The sequence below is a fragment of the Molossus molossus genome, unplaced genomic scaffold (assembly GCF_014108415.1).
Source record: "Molossus molossus isolate mMolMol1 unplaced genomic scaffold, mMolMol1.p scaffold_m16_p_8, whole genome shotgun sequence".
Taxonomy (NCBI): Eukaryota; Metazoa; Chordata; class Mammalia; order Chiroptera; family Molossidae; genus Molossus; species Molossus molossus.
In genome coordinates, this window is record NW_023425402.1 from 89,563,676 (window position 1) to 89,586,351 (window position 22,676).

The window sequence follows — 22,676 nt, forward strand, 5'->3', positions numbered from 1 at the left end:
GTAATTTTCTGTCTCAGCTATAGAACAAAAGAGCATGATATCTCACTTAGACAGGCTCTAAGCAATGTGCTAGTAAAGTCATCAGTGGTGGGATAAAAGTTTATCTGAAGTCAAAAATAATAATTCATACTCAGGATACTAATTTATGGATCATTTGTGGGATTCTAGACAGGTCATGGCCATCTATTAGCTCTATAATATCATGTGTACATCTAGCTACTTCTTTATCCCAACCTTTCTTGATTGGTAATAGTATAGATTTATATTGGAGAAATAAATGTAGCCATTAACATCTTTGATCAGCACCTTTAAGCCTGAGAGAGAAAAGCATGTAGGCAAGTCAGGGTTTATCTTCGGAGACTGTATTGAAGTTACTCTTGGTATCCTATTTTGGAACAACTCTGATTTGTGTTTGTTTACATATCTTACTTAAGTAAAAGATTTTAATTTTCTGTATTCAAATATCCACTTCATAAAAGTTAAGACACTTTAGTCATATAGATTGGGGATCTAATCTTAGTGAATTAAATTGGGAAGTTCAAAATATTACCAATTATTTAAAGTAAAACACCCTAACATCTCTGTCATAGATTTCAATATCTTAGTTGTTTCTGAATTACAGATAGAAACACGCTGATCATTCTTTAGGGCTAAACCTATTATTCCCAGAAAGGAAATGAATAACAACATCTTCAACTAAACTTGAAGTGGAATGTCAAGGGAATAGCTTATGAATCTTTCAATTACAATGACACTGTCTTTTCCAGAGACCATATTTCCAGGACAGTTTTGTAGGTCCTTAAATATGACTTTAGAGAACTGGCTCCAATGACTAAACCCCCAAACCAGGGAAAAGCTAAAATTTCACCCTGACTCAAAGGCATAATTCTACTACCTGAGTCACCTACAACACTTCAGTAGCACCCTGGATTTTCCTGAAAGGATCCCCAGCCAAGGACTGGGCAGGTTTAACCATGTTCTCTTATGAAAATAGCTGATGACACTGTCACAAGGACTATATTGCTCAAAGGTTATGGGTTGGGTTAGTGCCAACCCTGGTATGATGCCCTCCATCCAGTACAAAGAGCTCTAATCTCTTTAAATATCAAGATGCTCTTTCAGTTCAAACATCGACGTTCTATGTGGCATGGCAAAATGAACACTTTTATCTCTAATCTTTTTGAAATAGCTAAGGGTATTTAGTGCACCTTGGCTCAGTTCTGTCTTTTCCTGATATGTATGGAAAATACATGTTCACTTTTAGCTGCAGTTGCTCATTTGCTTTTAACCTTTCTTCTCTCTCTGGCTTGCTTCTGCATTGAGAATTATTCTCAAAAACACAGCACACAAGCCAGCCTAGAGCAGTCATCATCTACAGGAGCCTGAGAATCTTAGACTTAAACCACGTTACAGCAAGAAGGACTATCAAAGACCACATAGCCCAACTCAGGGCAAAAAAAGCAAGGGTGCCCATGTCAACACTCAAACACAGAAAGGCAAGCAGGACAGGGCCCCAGGAATTTTCAGTGCATGTAACTTTGACCCATCAATCACACATCTAAGAATTTAGTCTACAAGTATACCCTAAATATATGTACAAAGATATAGTTGCAAATACTCTCATTGCAGCGTTGTTTGTAGCCAAGAAACACTGGGAACAACCTATCAATAAGAGGATACTTTTCAATAAAAAGATACTTAGATAAACTGATGGGGCATGGATAAGGGGAAAGACTACATGGAAAGAATGAAAAGATGCCCACGGCCCATTTTAATAGTGATAAGCTTTAAGGAATAAGATTGAGCAGTAGGAGAGGAGCATGTCTGTTCACAATTCTATCTTATGCACTCCCGTTATAAGTTTTTTAAAGGAAACTTAGAAGGGGTAAAAAGAGCACAGGTGTGATATCCTGACTCTCGGGTGACCACCCTCGCATTAAACGTGTCAGTGAGAACATTTCCCAGCTTACTGAGGTATGTTTACCAGCTTATCCCTTTCCTTATTGTCCAGACAATGTAAGATAAATGTACTCAACATTCTTTACTGTTGGCTAACGCTGAAAATGTGATTTTTAAAAGGTTCAGTCTGATGGAAAAGGATCCATTTTCCACACAAACACTCCCTGAAGCCAGTTAAGGCCCATTGTGGAGGTCACATGGATGATGATATAGAAGTTTTGATAAAATTATGCTCTTTCCTCCCTTATTGTGAACCAATTAAGAACCTTTGCTGGGGTATTTTTATCCCTCTGAACTCAGCACATAAGGATGAGTCCTGGCCGTGATAATGTCAGTGTTATCATTCAAGTTTCCTCTGGCTTTACCCAACTGTACAGATAACAAGAACAACCCCAGCTCAAATTTATCTGGTTCTTTCCAGGACCTGGGAACAGTGAATCTTCAAACCCCTGAAAGGTATCTTTCAAATATTTCTGGAGATCCCCAAAGGGTATCTTCCATGTGCTGCTGAATAAGATCTCTTCACCAAGATAGTCTATGGTCTCTCCTAGCCATCTGAGGATCATCACGGTCTCCTGCTCCACACATCCATTACTTCTGCAGCTCAGGACCTGGAAATCGAGGATGTCCACCTCAGATGGTGCTCTCTTTTGGATAAGAGGAATGCTTCCTTCCCCTAACCTCACATTCAGCCCAGTGAGGCTATCCAACAGTGTAGCTTCTGCCCCAGCATATTGTGAAATTATAGTGATTCAGAATTTCAGTTTCCCTTTGTAGCTCTCCTACTGTTCAGAAGACTCGGGCTTTCCTTCTTAATTATTTATTGACTACCTGCTCTGTGTTAACACATATAGTAGATCCAATGCTGACTAAAACAGCCAAGGGCCCTGCTATTGTGGAATTTGTAGTTTATTTATGGAGAATGATAATGAACAAACAATAAAAGTAAATAAAAGTATAACTACACATGGATATAGGTACACTGACGGGAAAAGAGAGGTGTGAGAGAAAATACCAAAGCAGTTACTCGAGCTTGGATGGTCGGAAGAGGCCTCTGAGGTCGTGACTGTTCCACAACAACTAAGACATTAAAAACCCAGATTTGGACAAAGGAAAGGGAGGCGATGGAAAAGGGTAGGGAAACGAAAACAGAAAGAGGAGAAGGAGCTAACATTTTTTAATTATTATGATCCAGGAACTTGCCCTACATCGTATCCTTTCATCTGCACACAATCCTGTGAAGCAGGACTCTTGTCAGCCCCCCGCCTCCCAGACAAGTGAAGTGAGCAATGGAAGGGTTTGTCCTTGCCACGCACCTAGGAAGCGATGACGGCAGAACTTGAACCTAGGCAGTCAAAGACCTTCACGAAGGAAAAGACTCTGGATTATTTTAGTAACTTAAAAGCCAGTGTGGTTGAAGCAGAAAGAAAAAAGAGGAAATCAGCACAAGATGAAGTTGGCCAGGCAGGAGGGCACTGGATCATGCCTGGGTAAGTGGTTGTGTTTGATTCTCAGAGTAACTCGTGGTTGTTAACACTCCTCCAAAGGAACAGTATTGTACTGAGGAGCCAGCAGCAGCAATGAGAATAGTGATCACTTATGTTATTTTTGTAAGCTGAGGTTTCAGAGAAAAAGAGTGCTTCCCTTATGTTATAACACAGGAGATGCAGACCCTGGGATGGGATTACTCCTTGTGGCACATTTGTTCACTTGATACACTACTTGGGAAATTGTACTGTCTCCCAGTACATACCTGTAGCAACCCGTCCCCTGTATTATAGAAGTACACGTGGCCAAATCAAACAGTGTTCTACTTGGATTGAATACTGAGTTAATACATGTAGGGATAAGGAAGGCAAGAAGAGCCCATTATCACAGTGAGTTGCTTTCTCCAGGCAGTGAGTTCTGCCTGGTCCGGAGCAGCTCTTGTTGACACCCTTGTTCATGGCCACTGGCTACAACCTTGAGTTTCTCTATATGCTACCTGGCTCGGACAGTAAGTCCTGGAGGTTAAGAAGTACTGATGTCTGGTGCACACTGTACAGCATAAGAAAAAACAGGGGAAATGACTGATTAAGAAAAAACAAAAAAAACTTCGTAAGTTATATCCATGGAAAGAGAGAGAAAGCAACCATTTTTTAATCTGTAAAGTCCGCTTTTTGTTGGCTTGCTCTCTTGAATCCTTTTAGAAGATTCCTGCAACTCTTAGGAAATCTCAGATTTGCCGGAAAATGAGAAGACGAACTCAATCTAACCACACAAGCTGTCTAACTTCAGTGCTAGTCACATAAACTAGGAAGAATGGAGAGAGGATTTCCCAAATTCTGTGTCCTTGTCCTGGTAACCCCTACTGGTTAACTTGTTCTTGCTTCTTGTGGAGTAGCAGGAACATCCATGCTTCATTTCTTCACGGCCAGCAGCCCCTCCGTTTCCGTTTGGGGACCCATGTGATTCCTGAAAGGCTAATTCCATCCTGGTGGGAAGGAGGGCACACAGGGCCTAGGTTAAGCCATCAGCTTAGCCCCTGGCTGTGAGCTAAGCCAGTTGGTTCAGAGCAACTCTAAGGACTTTCGCAGGGACTGCAAGGTAAATCCTTTCTGTCCCTCCTTTGTATTTGAATAAGAAGCCCGGGAGCTAGAGCCTTGGGGGACCCACAAGAGGGCCTTGATTTAGGACAGAGTCAGCGTTAAGAAAAACAAAGTAGACAATGAAAATAATGCAAAACTGGGTCTTGAGTGACATCATTGACCTGAAGGACCCCACCTCAACAACAATCTGGACTTTCCAGGGACTTGAGTTGATTCAACTGAGTTCAACAAATATTTAGTGAGGACTGCCTGTGTGCCAGACATGGTAGCAGGCACGTAGAGTACATTAATGCCTAAAACAGGCATGTATCACTGTCCTCCAGAGAAGGAGTCAGACAATAAGCAGGTAAAATGATAGCATGTTAGAGGGTGATAAATGCTACGGAAACGAGGACAGAAGAGCAAGCAAGGGGTACAGAGTGGGGAAGTCGGGAATTGGTTCTCTGTTATTTAAAGTGTTGTGAGTCAGGTCTCTCTGTTACTTACTGTCTATTACTTGCAAATAAAAGTACAACTTGAGACATTTGAAATACTTGTAACACCCCACCCTCACTCAAACACACACCCAGAGCAGAAGTTATTATAAGACTGTTATTATAAGAAGTTATTATTTTCTTGGAAAATAAAACAATGTTTTACATTTTTCTAAGATTCGGGAGGGGGACAAATTGGATTTGAATTCAGGATAAAAACTGAACCAATTCATTGTAAAAACAACAGATGCATATTCTTGGTCAATGTGCGAGGAGACTCTTAAAACCCTCCCATTTAAATCCTGTAGCACTTTGATATAAATTACAACACTTTCCTGAAGCAACAAGGTTCTTTTACTCCCATTGTTCCTGCTTCTTGAAACACAAAAATAATCACTTCTCTCTGTTTGCCATGTTTGATTTATGGAAAATGCAGCAAATTAAGATGGACAATGTTTCAGAACTTAAGATATGAAATTCTGTGACTAATTTTCTTGGACAAACTTTTGCCAGAACTGTGATACTGTGTAATTGTGTCAAAAGCCAACAAGCAAGAAGGGAAGGAAGCAAGAACGCGGGGAAGAAAGAAAAAAAGAGACAGATTGCATATTAACTTAATTTGGAGGTGTCTATTCCCACCCACCTTTGTGAGTACGTGCCTAGTGGCTTCCTGTAAAGGAGACATTCTGTCTACTCTTGTCTTAGTTAAGACTGGCATTCCCCACTTCACACAACTGTGCAATGCTGTGCAAAAGGAGCCGTCACCATAGGACTGGGGTCTCTGGAACACTGGAATGGCTGTAGGTCATTCTGTCTCTTACGCTAGCACTTGCTTTTTCGTGGACATCAGTTCCTAGGCTGCGTTTTAGATCCAAGGCCAGACAAACTAAAGCTGTGTTCTGACAAGGTGTCTATAAACCTGACTAAGTTAGTCTGGTGGGCTTTCATGCCAAAGCACTATGCTGCTCCCGGTTTCAGATCTCGACCCCAGCTTTGCAGGGCTGCCTTGGAGTTTATAGCAGTGAGGTCAACCGCTGTATCCACGGCAGAGCCGGGAGAACGGGTGCGGAGGTGAGAGGCAGAGGGTACCCTGCGTCCTCGGAGCCTCTCCCTAAAATCAAGAATGACGAAAAAGGACCTGGCCCACTCCAGGAAGACATACTGAAACTGAGCTAATATTGCCTTTAGATTAGAAAAGAGAGAGACCTTAAATCTTTAGGAAAGAAAAGATCATTCAACAGCTCATGTTGAGACAATTGGCAAAAGATTCCTTTTGGCAAAAGATTCTTCCCACCTACCATTAAATTCCTAATGGCTGAGGCCCAAGGACATGTGCCAATAAATACACACACACACACGCACACACACACACACAACCACACATGAACACACATACACACACGCACACAAGCACAGAGGCAAAGAAATCTTATTGTATATGTGCCAAGAAAAAACAATATTTATTTGCTCACTGGTAGTGAAGGGTACTTATGCTTAAGAGCCCTATGAGGAACCCCAAGGGCAATAATGACAGACCTGACCACATAAAAGTGTTAAATTTAAGAAGGACATAAGAGGAAAATGTGAACATTGAAATAGGGTGGGGTGGGGGTGGGGGTGGGGGGAAGGAGATAGTCTACAGTGCATATAATGGTGATAATCTAACATCTTTAAAACATAAAGAGCTTATAAGAATTGATCAGAGCTCAGCCAGTGTGGCTCAGTGGATTGAGCATTGTCCCATGGACTGAGAGATCCTAGCTCCATTCCCGGTCAGGGCACATGCCCGGGCTGTGGGCTTGATGCCCAGTAGGGGGCGTGCAGGAGGCAGCTGATGGATGTTTCTCTCTCACATCAATGTTTCTATCTGTGCCTTCCTCTCTCTTTAAAAAATCAATACGAAGATATTTTTTAAAAATTGATTAGAAAAACATGAAAATTCCAGAACAAAAATGGGCAAAGTGCACCAAGACAATTCACAATAGAGCAAATATAAGTGAATTCAAAAAAGATAAAAAATGTCCATCTCACTACTTAACTAAGACAAAAACTGAAACAGAAAGGAACCTTTCTTACTATCAAGTTAGCAAAAATAATTTATTTTCTTAACAGTGTTGATAAGACTATAATGAAACAGGAAATCTCATTCACTGCTGATAAAACTTTCTGGAAAGCAATTTATTGTATTAAAATCTTCATGTCTTTAATCATGTCACCACTAATTTTTTTTTTTTTTTTAAATCCTTAGGAATGGGGAGTTTGTATTTCTACTTACTTTCTTTCTTATTTTTTAATCCTCACCCGAGGATATTTTTCCATTTATCTTCAGATGGAGAGGGAGGGGGAGAGAGAAAGAGAGGAAGAAACATTGACGTGAGAGAGATACATCGACTGGTTGCCTCCTGCAGGACTCCGACCAGGACCGGGGACCGAACTGCAACCCAGATACATGTCCTTGACCAGACTCGAACCCGAGCTCTAACTGCTGAACCAAACCGGCCAGGGCACTTACTTTCTTTTTTGCATTGTGAATCATATGGAAATTTAACCAAATTGATTAAGAATACTCTATCCAATAAATGAGCTTTACTTCATGGATCCTCTTAAGCTAAGCTAAAGATGAAAGCAGCCAGGAGGTGAAGGCTGTTAGGCTGACAGCGTGAGATGGAGGGATGGCTGTCTCCAAGTTTAGAAACAGGAAGCGGGGCTCTGCTCTTGCCAAAGGGCGTATAAACCAAGTAAGTTGTTATGTGGGAAATGAAGATCAGAAGATGAGCTCAAAGGAGGCTCTCTGAGACCAAAACAGTTTGTGGTGACAAGCAGTGACGTGAGGTTATGTTTATACAAACACAAGCCCTCTCATCCCAAGTCTGGTGACTAGAGCGTTTTCTTCCCCCAAAACAACTTTGTTGTCAGAGGGCATCGAGTCATTAATTGTGGAAGCCCGTCTGTCAGTATTAACGTATCAGACAAATGTCTTGATATTATCTGCAGCTGATTAGTTGGTTAGGTTTTACCCACAGGAAAAGCCTGGCCGCAGCCTGCCACACGCTGGCCACGCGTGACGTACAGAAGAGTCCTTGTGACACCCCTGGCAGGAGTGATGCTGGTGAAAAACACACCTGGGTCCATCAGCTCTCCATGGCAACAGGGCCACTTGTCAAGCCAGATAATGGAGATCCATCATCAGAAAGAGGCTTATCCCGTGACGGGAGGGAGTTTCGAAAGGTAACACGTCAACAACAACGCCTCAGCAACAACTATTTGTTATTTCTGTAGACAGGGATACAAAGGCAGGGCAGGGCTGCCAGGGAGCTTGCACATGGACAGGGGATTCCTGCCCTCGAAGAACTCAGTAGAGACAGATGTTCTGTTTCCTCAGGGAAGAAGGCAGATAAGTATATGCTGAGTTGAAGCCTCTATTTATGTATAAACTCTTTTTTAAAAAAAAAACACGTATCTTTATTGTTGGAAGTATTACAGATGTCCCTCTGTTTCCCTCATTGCCCCTCACACCCACCCCGCCACCTCCACCGAATTGGAACTGCTGTCTGTGTCCGTCGGTGAAGCTAAGCACATATGCATATCAGTTCTTCTGTTTGTCTCTTCCCCCCTCTCTGCCACTCTTCCCTCTGTGGTTTGTCAGTCTGTTCCCTGTTTCCAAGTCTCTGGATCTGTTTTGCTCGTCAGTTTATTTTGTTCATTAGATTCCAAATGAGTGAGATCATGTGATACTTGTCTTTCTCTGGCTGGTTTATTTCACTTAGCATAATGCTCTCCAGGTCCCTCATGCCAACTCAAAGGGCAAGAGATATCAGATGAACAGAATACCTCCCTTCTGAACATTCCAACACCTTGTAGAACAAATTCAAATCTCTGTAGTTTAGTTTTGTCAGCTGTAAATAGAAGAAATCGGGAGTGAGAGGAGGAAGACCAAATGAGAGGGACAGGAAGGGACAGTACTCTGAATCCTTCCCTAGGCAAGGTGGATCCCTGCTCCTCTTTCTTTTGGATTTTACTAGAGGCTGTTGGGGATTTTGTTGGTTTGTTTGCTTGGATGTCTATCTGCTCTGTAGTTCCTGAGGGCAGGATTACAGTGTCTTTTTTTTTTTATCTTTGTCTCTGTAGTACTTGGCGTACAACAGGAGTTCGATCAATATTTACCAGTTGCTGGTGGGAATGGTGGTGGTAGTGATGTAGAAATCAGGGTGAATAGAAGTACAGCTGAGGTCTCTTTCTAGACATTACTCAGTTGAGGGGGTCCCTGGGAAGTTCTGCTCAGAGCCTGGAGGAGACCCTCTGGCCAGCTTAGTGAAGAGTGGGATTTCCCCTGATGTCTTCTCCCAGAAAGGCAGGCCAGCCTAGTTGTTCAGAGCATGGTCTCCGGTGTCAGACAACTCAGATTAGAATCCTTGCTTCGCTCCAAACTGTGTCAGCCTGAGCAAGTTGGTTACCTTCTCTGGGCCTCAGTGAGGATGAAATGCGGTCATTAGAATGGTGCCCTAGTGCACCAGGACAGCTCTTTAAAGTGTAGTTTCACTATGTCACATTTAACCTTGTAGTCTTAGTTTTCTGGAGCCCCTGCCTGGATGAAAGATGAATCAGGTGTCTAAGCTGCTGTTATTCAGACCACCACTCATCACTAGGCGTGCTTCTGATATCCTCACCTAACCCTACAAATGTATGGCTAAGTCACTTGAAAAGAACAGATCAACAGTCCAAACCAATCCACTGTAACTGTACATGTGGCATTTAGTTGTCCCTGAATTATTATCTCCTTTCCAGGTGTGACTGCTTATTATCTTGAACCTTGTCAAATACTAGGGCAGAAAGCATAAGCATACAACCCCCAAAAGAATGAGGGGACCTGAAACCAAGTTGGGTAAATAATGTGAATATTGTGTAATTAATATACATACGTGTCCAGAGAGTGATTGTAGCACCCCCCCCACCCCCACACCCCCACACACAGTGTTCCAAGGACACATTAACCCTGAAATGAGTATGTGGGAGATTTCTTGAAGCCAATGAAATGAGGTAATCCCTAACTACAAACCAGCAGCAAAAGATTGCCTAAGTAAAGGCCTCCCTTTCATCTAGAACACCTTGAGCAAATTCTCTTGAAAAAGCAAAAAAGGAAGGAAGGAAGGAGACAGAGAGAACCATTGAGATGATTTCTAGAGAAGTACATTCAGAGGTTGAAAATTTTACTAGGAAATTTAGGTCATTGACACAGGTCTTTCTTACCTAGGATTGTGCTCCCACTGCACGGTTGTATGCAACAGAGTAGGAGTTGGCTACCTTGTCTTTCACATTCGCTGTAAATATGCTGAGATGTATGGGTACGTGTGTATATATTTACATTATATATGTATATACATATATATTTAAAGTGCAGCTCTAAGAATCATTTTAAAGTCACACAATTATGTAAATAAAAGGGATTGAAGTGTTATAGAATCTATCCTGAACAATGCTGTATTCAAACAAAAAACACACTTATTTGATTATTGTTCTTTGATAATTTTCGATGACAACCCTACAACTGCCATCAGGAGTGGTTTGCATTGTAACATCCAGGAAGTTCTTTCTCTCAGTAAACTCTGTTGACCTTAGAACAGTTTCAGATTTACAGAATTATTGTAATTAGCACAGTAATAGTATAGAGATTTCCCATTTACATCATACCCCATTTCCCCTGTTACTGTCATATTACATAAGTAAGATGCATTTGTCACAACCTGTGAACCAATATTGACAGGTTATTTTCTTGACTTCCCCCTGTCTTTTTTCTGTCCCAGGATCCCATAATATGTGTAGGGGCCATGTCTGCTTAGGCTCTTCTTGACTTTCACAATTTTTCAGACCTTTGTTTTTGATGACCTTGACAGTTTGGAGGATTGCTAGTCAGATATGTTGTACAATGTCCCTGAGCTGGTATTTGTCTGGTGTTTCTCTCATAATTACACTGCATTAATGTGTTTCTTTTATTTTCCAATTACAGTTTACATTGAATATTATTTTGTATTAGTTCCAGGTGTACAGCATAGTGGTTAGACAACCATATACTTGACAAAGTGTTCCCCCTGATATTTCCAGTTCCCACCTGGCACTATACACAGCTATTACAATATTGTTGATTATGTTCCCTATGCTGTACTTTACATCCCCATGACGATTTTGTAACTACCAGTTTGTACTTCTGAATCCCTTCACCTTTTTCATTCAGTCCCCCAACCCCTCCCCTCTGGCAGCTATCAGTCTGTTCTCTGTATCTATGAGACTGTTTCCTTTCTGTTTGTTCATTTATTTTGTCCTTTAGATTCCACATATAAGTGAAATCATATGATATTTGTCTTTTTCTGACCGATTTATTTCACTTAGCAGTGTTGACAAAGATGTGGAGAAAAGGGAACCCCTGTGCACTGTCGGTGGGAATGCAGATTGGTGCCGCCACTGTGGGAAACAGTATGGAGGGTCCTCAAAATTTTTAAGTGAAACTGCTTTAATGCCCAGAGATTCCATTTCTGGGTATATATGCAAAGAAACCCAAAACACTAATTTGAGGTAATATATGCATCCCTGAGTTCATTGCAGCATTATTTATAATAGCCAAAATATGGAAGCAACCCAAGTGCCCATCAATAGATGTGTGGATAAAAAAATCTGTGATATAGCCCGGCCGGTGTGGCTCAGTGGTTGAGCATTAACCCATGCACCAACATATCGCTGGTTCAATTCCCAGTCAGGGCACGTGACCAGGTTGTGGGCCCAATCCCCAGTGCGGGGCATGCAGGAGGCAGCCAATCGATATGCTCTGTCATTGATGTTTCTATCTCTCTCTCCCTTTTTCTCTGTCTAAAAAAGATCAATAAAGAAAAATTTTTTTTGAAAAGCTGGGAGATATATATAATAAAACATTAGCCATAAAAAGAATGAAATCTATCATTTGCGATAACATGTATGGACCTAGGTTACTGTGTTTTTGCAAGGAAAACCACAGAGGTAAGGTGCTGCTATCACATCAGGTCAAGGGTACATACTGTGAATTGCCTAACTACTGTGAGGAGGCTCTTCTTCATGACTAGAGTAAATCCATTTTGTTAGTGGAATTGTTCTCCAAGTATGCTCCTCAGATGGGCAGTCTCAGCATCACTTGGAATTTGTTAAAAATGCCCGTTTTTGGCCTGGTCACAGACCTACTGACTCAGAAACTCTGGGTGTGAGGCTTAGCAACCAGTGTTTGAACAAGTCTTGCAAGTGATTCTAAAGCACCTGAAGCTTAGGCACAGCTGTGTCAGAGGCTGTCTGACTCATTGACTCTAAATGAATACAAAAGAACATTCCTGTGCTCAGCCATTGAGCAGTGGCTCTCAGCTCCACCACATTCTATGAATACTTTTCACCAGGTGCCATCCCCAGAGAGTCTGACTTTATTGGTTTGGGCATATTTTGTGTCCTGCCCCCAAATAATTCTAAGCCGAGACAGGCTGGAAGCCTCCTGCATCAGGCCTTGAGCTGAGAGGAGTCCTCCCTCTCCACTCAGGCTTTCCACGCCCCTCAGACTTCAGAAGAAGGAATCAATCGGTAGCCTGACTTCTTAGAAAACATCAAACAGGATTTAATACTGTAGAATTTCAGAACTGGTACTAACCATAAAGGTCAACTGGTTCAGTGATTTTAAAACTTTTGTTGTTGTTGTTTTTTAGCTGATCTCTTTCTTCAAAGGAAATCTTAGAGGAAACCCAATATAGAAAAAGAGAAAGCAGAGCCACTCTGAGTGAAGGGGGAGGGGCTTGAGGATGCTCCTGGTCCTCCTGGCACAGTTGTACCATCGCCAGCCTAGTTTAACATTCCCAGCTGAGAATTGTCTGCCTACCTTCTCCTGACCACCTCCAGTGAGCACATCTTTACCACTGTCCACTTCCATTTTCATTTCAACTCAGTTGTCAAACATTCTTCTTTCCTTAGAGCACAGATCTGCCTCCCTACCACTTCTTTCCACACTAGTTAAAGGAAGGAGTTCCTTTCCCGTCAGAAGGGTCTTCTCATCTCACAATCAGACCCCGTGCCCGCTAAACAGTTCTTAGCTCGACTAGGTATTAGAATCACCTGAGAAGCTTTTAAAACTCCGAGTGTACAAGTTGTATTCCAAATTAATCATTCAGCATCTCTCCAGTGGAACCGGGTAGGGGCCCTTTGAAAGTGTCACAGATAAGTAGCAACTCAGGCTGGGAGAGAGCTCCTGTGCCAGAGTCTGCCCTGCACAGAAGCCTGGTCACATGTACCTGACCTCCCGCTGACACCATTCGAACCTTCTCACCATCCTCTCTTTCTTTTCAGAATGCTCCACTGTCCAGATCCAAACTTAAGTAAGTCATAATAGTACAATTTGTGCAAGTTGTTTTTAAAAACAGATTGCAAAAATACCTGTAAGTGATGGCTTGATATAACATCAAATTCTTCCTTGCCCAAAGTAATTAAAATAAAAGATATCTATCTATGCCTTTGTAACTCAACAGTTGAAGTCCTACCCACCTGGTTCCCATTTCCCTGACAGGAAAGATCACACAAACCCTCCCACCTTTCTCTAAGCAGACCTGGCTTTGGAGAAATGGGGAGCAGCCGTTCCCTGCACGCCTAGTGCGTTTGCCCTGCCCTGTTTCTATGAGAGGTAGATGATGTGATGGTTTTTGACGAATGACCCAAACCACTTTACCTAAATGGCCCATTTTTTGTTTGGTGAGGATTTCTCTCTCCTCTTCTACCTTTTACACCTATTAGTCAGCTAACAATTGAGCCATACGAAACACGGACTGCATAGGTTGTCAAGTTCACCAGCCTCCAAGTAGCCCCTCCTAAGTCCTCTTAACCAGTATTTCTTAAATGAAGTTAAGATCATATAGTTCAGGAGCCAAGTGGTTTTGCTAAGATGATGAGGTGAAGCGCACCCTCAATTACTCAAGAGCCAATGACCATTGCTTGTCTCCACCAGGCTAAAGAACACATCTCTGTTGTTCCTCTCTATTTATTAATTTGTCCCCTCTTTATCAGGTGATTCAATAAGTACAAGGGAGCACAGAGGGATAAAGTCTGCACAACCACTGGATTCTAAGACGAGGTCAACTCAACCAACTGCTCTGGCTACAGAGCATTGCTGAAGCAAATATAGCAATTAAGCTGAGTTTCATTGCAAACTCAAGTGGTTCACCCTCAGATGGCCCCTCAGCTCCCCCCTATAATTATTTTATTGTTTCCTACTTAACTTGCTATTCTATGCCTCAGAACAGTGTCTCAGAACCTCCTTTTAGAACTTTGGTTTTTTCATCTTAAAAATGGGGATAATCATAGCATCTAGTACCTAGGAAGGCTGTTCTGAGTATTAAGTAAAATAATGGACATAAGGTTATAAACATGTGATATCATAAGTACCTAATAAATGCTGTTATTATTTTTATATTATATATATGCTATTATAAATGCTGTTATAATGCAACATAAATAATAGTAAAATAAAATAATAATTGTATTATTTTCTACTCATTTCAGAGTCAAGAAACATTTTTTTTAGTGCCAACTATATGCCAGTTATTGAGAGAGGAACTGGGATTCTTAAAAATTAATTAGACATAGTCTTTGTCCATCACACAAGCAGAAAGACGTGTGGAAAGCTTTGAGTTGACACAACACTTTGATGTCTGCCCTGTGATGATCCCAGCTACGTCCCTCTCACTTTCCCTCATCTCGTGGCTTTTTCCTTCCTTACTAGGATCGGGGCATGTCAATGGAAGCCTGTTAGTATTCCTCTTCATCTCAGAGTTTCTCTCTGCCATTGAGGTTTTTATTTTCCTCTCCTCTTCTCACCGAAGACAAGGCTGCCCCACTCCTCAGCCTCGGTCCTCACCAAGCCCAGAGGATGGCCCCTCCGCTCTGCTGTAAGCCCTGAGTCGGGCAGCCCACAGATGTGAAATTGAGTCCTTGCTCTTGAAGCGATTAGAACAGAGTTGAAACAACAGAAAAAAATAGAAAGAAAAACAAAGCAACTTGCAAGATAACTCACAACAAATGCCTCTGAATCATTCAGGGGGAAAAGAAAAGTGCCACAACCTTTAGCAGAAAGAAATCATTGCACTCCAGTTGAAAAAAACAAAGATTGTTTCCCAACAGGAAGAAAGCAAACTCCCCCAAACTCTGTAATCATATGAATAGCACTTTAATATCTTATAGTTTTTATAAAGTAATTTTACAAAAATTGTGTGTGTTTTTTTAACCACTTAGGTCAGTGAGGAAGGTTAAAAAATATTCTGCCCATTTTACAAATGAGAAAACTGACCCTGAGAGAGATGGGGTTGGTTAAGAGAAACCCCGAAGTAGACAGCGAGTAAATGCTGGAGCCAGCCTCGGGCTGGGTCTTGGGAGTCCCCTCTAGAACTTTTCCTCCCAGTTCATTAACATTTGTTGGTTTAGTAGCTTTGCTGGGAACTTAGCATTATGTTTTCTCACCTACCTTTTAGCACTCTGGAAAGTAAATTTTACTACCTGCATTTTAGAAAAGAGGATGACCTTGTGAGGAGGTTTGGAGAGGGAGGGAAGGAGCCTATTAGGTAACTTGCCCTAAATCCACTGCCAAGAAGCTACAGAGTTGGCATATAAATGCAGGCTCGCAAAACTTGAATGCTATGCATTACATTATATAATTCCTTAGGACTTCTGCAAATGACAATACAAGAAAGCGAAAACTACATTTGGCACAAGTGGCCATGACAGCAGCTGAAAATGGATACACTTGGTTAGGCAACTTGCCCATGCCAGGACGGGCCACAGTGCGGAACGGAAGGAGAGGGTACTCCTCGGTTATGGCCAGAAGCGCTCAGCTATTTTCATAAACACCAATTCCCAAGTTATTTATGAAAGGAAAATTATTTAGTTATTCCTCAGTTTTTTTATTGCTGTCTATGATAACATGAGATCCCCTTCTAGAAACTCTTCAGTGACTAAGGTGCCATGGCAGGGATCTATTCATATGCCCATCCACACCTGTCACTCACATAGTCTCTAACAAATGATTTGGTGGCTTATGGTTTTTCAAATAAAGTTAGTTCTTTGTATTACATTGGAATGTAGACATCTTTAAAAAGTGCCTTCATTAATGGGAAGCTTAGACTGTTGGCAAAAATCTCTCTCAAAGAAAAACACTAAGGAATGTGTTATAAACCAACTTAAAAAATATGTGTTCACCCAACTGGTGTGGCTTGGTGGATTGAACGTCATCCCATGGACTGGGAGATCCTGGTTCAATTCCTGGTCAGGGCACATACCCGGATTTGGAGGATCCCCAGTAGGGGGCGTGCAGGAGGCAGCCGATCAATGTTTCTCTCTCACATCAGTGTGTCCATCTCTCTCTTCCTTCCTCGCTCTAAAAAAAAAAATAATAAAAACATATTTAGAGAAAAAGAATATGTGTTCAACAAAATACATAACAATAATAATGCTTTCTATAGTGTAGGAACCTCTTGGAAGGCAACCTCTTTGGAATTTTCAGTTTAGAAATATTTGATGGGTTAGGTTGTAAAATTCTGAAGCATGACTGAATAATTTTCTACTGGGTACACTGTACTTTTATGAGGATTTTGTTCTTTTTTTTACTTCTTGTAATCAGGCTGACCTGGATGGTGACTCAGATACTAGATGGTAGACCGACTAGTTGTGGTTTGGATGGTGTCACTTCAGAATTCTAATCTCTTTGGTCATGGACCATCCCTGGGGATTCCAAAGTGTTACTAGCCTAAAGGAACTCCCCTTCCTCAATACCTTGACTCCCGACAAGAAATGAGAAACTTCTGATAGTGAAAATGGGACATTTTAGAAGTATTAACTAATAGTAAAACTAAGTCAAGAAAACTTTCTCTGAAACCCATTATTCACCATATTAGGAAAAGATGCAAGGGAGATAGACAAAACCATCCTAAGAAGTAAACTGGATTGATTTTATGGAAAGTTTATTAACCAGGGATTTTTGTCATTATTCCTTTTCATCTATAAAATCTATTGAAGAGGAAGAAAGAGAGAATTAAATTATCATCTACATCAGAAAGGATACCCCCATCTCTTGGGATCAGACACAGAGAAAGCAATCGCTCTCCTAAGTATTCCTCAATCATAGTTAAGTCCGATTAATGTTTACAAACACCTACTATGTGCCACCTTGTGTAGAAAACTATTAGGGAATTTGCAATGCAAGTTCTTTTCTTCAAGAAGCTCACTATCTAGTGGAGTTCACACTATATTCACAAGCCTTTTAATATGTATTATCAGACTTCTGTCCTCAGAAAGAATAAATGAGAGAACCCAGTGACATGTGAAGACCTCACATAATCCAAGTTTAATTTATTTCCGCACTATAAATTTCCATTTGTGGCTTTATACTTATTTTTCTTAATCCATTTTAGGTGGAAATATATTCATTCATTAATAATAGTGTATGTGCAATGTGTACATCCCAGAAAATATAACATGCGCATTGTCAACTCAGAAACTTAACTCTCAAAAAATAAAAGACTGCTTGAGATTAAAAGGGAGCCTATCTAAAAGTTAAAGGAGGGCACTGGTCCCCAAATCATCAGAGGGCCAAAGTGCAAGAATTCAAGCCAAAGATTTTCCAGATGTGCCTTAGTGTCCATTGAACGCACAGATTGAGATAGTGTAGGAGTTTGTTCAAATAGTTTTCTAGAAAAGGTATACCATACATGAAGTACTTAAACTTTTCAAATCCAAAATTTCCAAGTGAAAGAAGGATTAGGGACCTTTTTTAAGGGATTAAGTGACTCAGCTCAACTTCATTCAATAAATATTTATTTATTTTTTAGTCCTCACCCGAGGTTATTTTTTCATTTATCCTCGGAGTGTGTGTGTGTGTGTGTGTGTGTGTGTGTGTGTGTGTGTGTGTGAGAGAGAGAGAGAGAGAGAGAGACATTGATGTGAGAGAGACAACCTGCCTGATTATATAGTTAGATAATGTACTCAAAACACCCACAAAAGTTATTTGTAAATTATATTAAGTAGTGACATGTAAAGTTTGATACTGAATTTTCTTTTTCCTTTAATTCCCCTCACAGTGGTGAGCAGAGTCTTATTCCCATCACAGACATTCACATTTAGTGAACATGCATTTTGAAAGAAAGAAAGCCCCAGTAAGCACAGACGTATGTGTGGGCTTATGGATGTGAAGATTTGTGAATTTTTATCTTCTCAATACCCCATCAGGAAATTATAATGAACCAGTTCAATGCTTTCTAAACTTCCTGCTTATAAGAATCACCAGGGGCCATGTGTTAAAAGTACCAATTTCCAGTCCTTTGTCCTGAAGATTCCAATTTTAGAGCAGGCTAGAAATCTCTATTGTTATCAGGTAGCTCCTTGTTATCAAGCAAGTATAGGACATACCCAGCTAATTCATTCACACTGCTCTGTTTATGATATTTTGTTTGATTGAGGGGTTTTATTTTATTTTTATTACAAGCATTCCCAATGATCCTTTCTTTAGTCTCCAATTTTGCTTCCTTACATTTTCTTCTCTTGGAGTCTCATCTATTCCCTTAAGTGATGACCATGCAGCCCTGTCCCAAATTATATCCCTAAGCTGAATCTCTAGTCCATTCTCATTTAAACAATCATCATTGATAATAATTCCATTAGAATCCTAATGGTTAGAGTAGTATGTGTTCATTTCAGGAACTTTTATAAGATTGGAGAGGAAACAATTTTATCATCCTAATGGACTTTAGGAAGATTTGAAAAACAAAAACTTGAAGAAATAAAAATATGTCTGAGGCCTGAAGTCAGAGAGTATACCCCCAAACTGTTCACACTTCCCCCAGATTCACTTATAAATTATTTGCACATCCTTACTTCAAAGGAGGTTATTTTCTGCTTTAACCAAAGTTTTCAGATGCTGTACATGATATTTATGTATTCCGATGATAACTGGCTATGTATATGAATGTGCTACTTCTATCAGTGTGGGACCACATGAAGAAATTTACCTATTCATTCATACAAAATTTACAAAGTGCAAATCTCTGCTCTGTGCCCCCCATTATTCTTTGAGCTAGTATACAAAAACCAGTAAGAAGTCATCCTCACCTTTAACTAACTCACAATTAATTGGAAAAACACACGTTTAGTAAAATATGCTTACTATATTAAGGTGTATATGTAAGATGCTAAGATAACATAAAACAGTGTATTGTGAGTATGAGGAGGGGTCAGCTTTAGAGAGGAGATGAAACAAAATTTGTTTGCAGCTATCTCTTGCTAAGGCTATTTAATTGTATAAATAATATAATAGTATTAAGGAGAATGTTTTTTTCACCACTTTTCACATTAACAGTTTTTCTTTTTCTATGTTTTCATCTAGTCTTTGTCCATATATAAATATACACCTATTTATATTTATGTATATACAATATATACATATTATAATAAATAACAGACATACATATATGAATATATGATATATATTAGTAAAATATATATGAATATATGATATATATTAGTAAAATATATATTTATATTTATGTATATAAAAGTATACATATATTAGAAAGCTGAAATTGTAACATCCATAACTGTGTGTTCCAAAAGTTTGCATTCATTTGGCTGTTTTAAACCTGAAATATGTTTTCTTATGAAAACAAAATGATGAAAGGTTGTTAGTTTTCCTGGAATAGCCTATTTAATGCACAGCACTCTATTGCTATACTATTGCAGTTGCACAGTGATAGAATAATCATATAGTAGTTAGAAAAATATATTGGTTTTCCAATAGATTTCTCTGGTTAAAAAACACAATAATAAAAAAAAAAACACAATAAAATGATTCACAATATTTGTAGATGTATTCAAAATGCTCATCCTTGTGGTGGGAATGAAATAGATGGCCCATGGCTGAGGAAGGGACAGATGTCAACCGGATGTGAGGGCATGGGCAGTTCTGCTTCCTTTGATAACATTACATTTAGGGAGTGCAAGTGGCTGAACCCCAGAGCTAGTGGGAAAGAGCAGAGGCACAACTTGTTTTTCTAATTTGGAGATGAATGCTGTCTCTGTGATGGGGTAAAGCTGAGCAAATATGAATCAAGTTTGGTTTCAGGCTAACTGGGAAAACTAGCCCGGAAAACTAAAGAGTGTGTATAGCAGAGTGGGGAAAGAGAAAGAAAATCAAGTGATCAGATCCACACTCCAGACGGTTGACTGGCACAAGAAGCTGTTTGCTCTACCTGCCTGAGTCTTGGTACCAATAGCAAGAAAAAGTAGAATAACTGACTGCAAGGTGCCCCTCATACTCTAAATCCTGGACCCTGGACCCTGGAATTGACTAATTTTGGAAAATAGTGGCCGAACAACAAATTGGCTCCCAGGCGTCTGAGGAATGGCATGCCTGGGGGTCCCCAGGGGCTGCCAGTCTTTCCATCTCAGAGTTAAGTGTATCTTAAGGAAATTCAGTTGTACTATAGGATGGCTATAAATTTGATGTTTCCATTAGAGGATATATCTATAGATATGTACTTTGGGTTTATTTTTCTGAGCTATATATGTACAAATAAACTTCATTGAAGACCAAAGGTTTAACATAATTAAATTAAAAGCCATCTCTTTATTCCATAAATTTCCTACTTTACCAGTTCAACCAGGAGTCAAATATATATATATATATACATGAGCATATATAATGAATAATCCCTTTGGCTAGAACATAGAGTAAACGAAGAATAAAAGTGGAAAGTCAAGTTGAAACTGTATTGTGGATGGACGTGAAGATTTGGAGGAGCTTGTGAATTGATTGATTTGGTAAGCAACAAAAGCAATTTCAAATTACACTTTTATTAAATGATCATACTATGTTATGGTCATGGTACAAAATTCAAATAGTACACTTCCTTATTAACCCTTCTAAATGTTTTCTATAACAATTATAGTTTTTTCAGCAGAGGCTTGATGTGATCAGAACTAGTTTTTCAGAAAGATTGTTTTAGAAGGAATGTGAAGATTGGGTTTAAAAGGGAAAAGGGGGATAGAGATTAAAGACAGAGATTTTGCAATAGAAGAATTGACAGGACTTGATGAATGATTAGTGGGAGGTGCCACAGAGAATGAACAGAGCTGATCCTCAGGATGTAAATCTATGCTGATGAACAGATTATGCTTCATTAGCGGAAATATGGAACCCAGGAAGGAGGAAGTTTATAAATTTGTTGTTAAATCATAGTGAATTTGCGGTTACCAGCAAAACCCTTATTTGGAAATATATAGCATGTCAACCTGGAGCTCAGGAAGAAACTGAGGAAAATAATGCCCCTGGAGATCACAGTTAAAATCTCTGGCTGGGTTTCAACACATTCAAGAGATTACTTCCCAAAAGTCAAAACCTTGAGTAAAGTAAGAGGAGTCAGAGAAAGACAGAGAAGCGCTGACCAGACATGTAGGAGGAAACCAGGTTAATGTGTTCTCCCAGAAACCAGTAACAGAGAAGGTTTATCGAATGTCACAGAAATGTCAAGCCCATTAGGTTTGGTAATAGAGGGGTATAGGCAAACTTTGAAAGGGCAATTTCAATAGCTTAATGGGCTAGAAACCAGAATGGGTTGGAAGAGCATGGGAAGTGCAGAATCCAGAGGCATTTGGCAGTGAAGACAGCAGTTTCATTCATTCACTTATTCACTCATGCATTCATTTATCCAATTGATAAATTAAATAAATTGTGCCTCTGCACAAGGCACCATGCTAAGTATTGAGGATAGATCTCAGCCTTCATGGAGCTTACATTCTAGTGAGGACCAAAAAAATGAATTAACAAAAAAGAAAATAATACTATTTTGATAAATGAAATTAAGAAAATAATTAAGTATGAGAAAGTGAAGTCAGGGGTAGGTATGGAAGGAAAAACTACCCTAAACAGGATGATTAAGGAAGGGTTGAAAGAGGTGGGTTTAGTTCATTTTAATTGTAGGCTATAAGGAAAAGTCAAAGTTGAAAAAGAAACAAAATGTGGAAGATAGAAGAACAATAACTTTTGGAGTAAAGTACAGGAGAAATGGGATCGTGTTAGACCCTGGGCACTGGAGTTGAAGTGAACATTGGAAAGGATCAGGAATACTTCCTCCTCAAAACAGGATTGAGGAAAGAGAGGGGACATAGAGATTTTTCTCTAGAAATAAGAAAGAGGAAGAAAACTGAAGGGCCCCCCATGAGAAGTTCATCTCAGTAAGGTAGACCATAAGATCACTTGCCAATGCAGAGACATTGTCCTTTGATGTGGTGACCTGCTGCAGGTCAGGAACTGTGCGGGGCACCAAGCATGCAAAGACAAATAATACAGAGTTCCTGTCTTCACAGAGGTTCTACAGGAACACCTCGTTTTATTGCACATCACTGACATAAAATTGTTTTGTTTACAAGTTAAAGGCTTATGCAACCCTGTGTCAAGCAAGTCTATCAGCGCCATTTTTCCTGCTGAAGATGCTGTGAAGATTGTTGAAATGACAACAAAGGATTTAGAACATTACATAAACTTAGTTGACAAAGCAGCAGCAGGGTTTGAGAGGACTGATTCCAATTTTGAAAGAAGTTCTACTATGGGTGAAATGCTACCCAATAG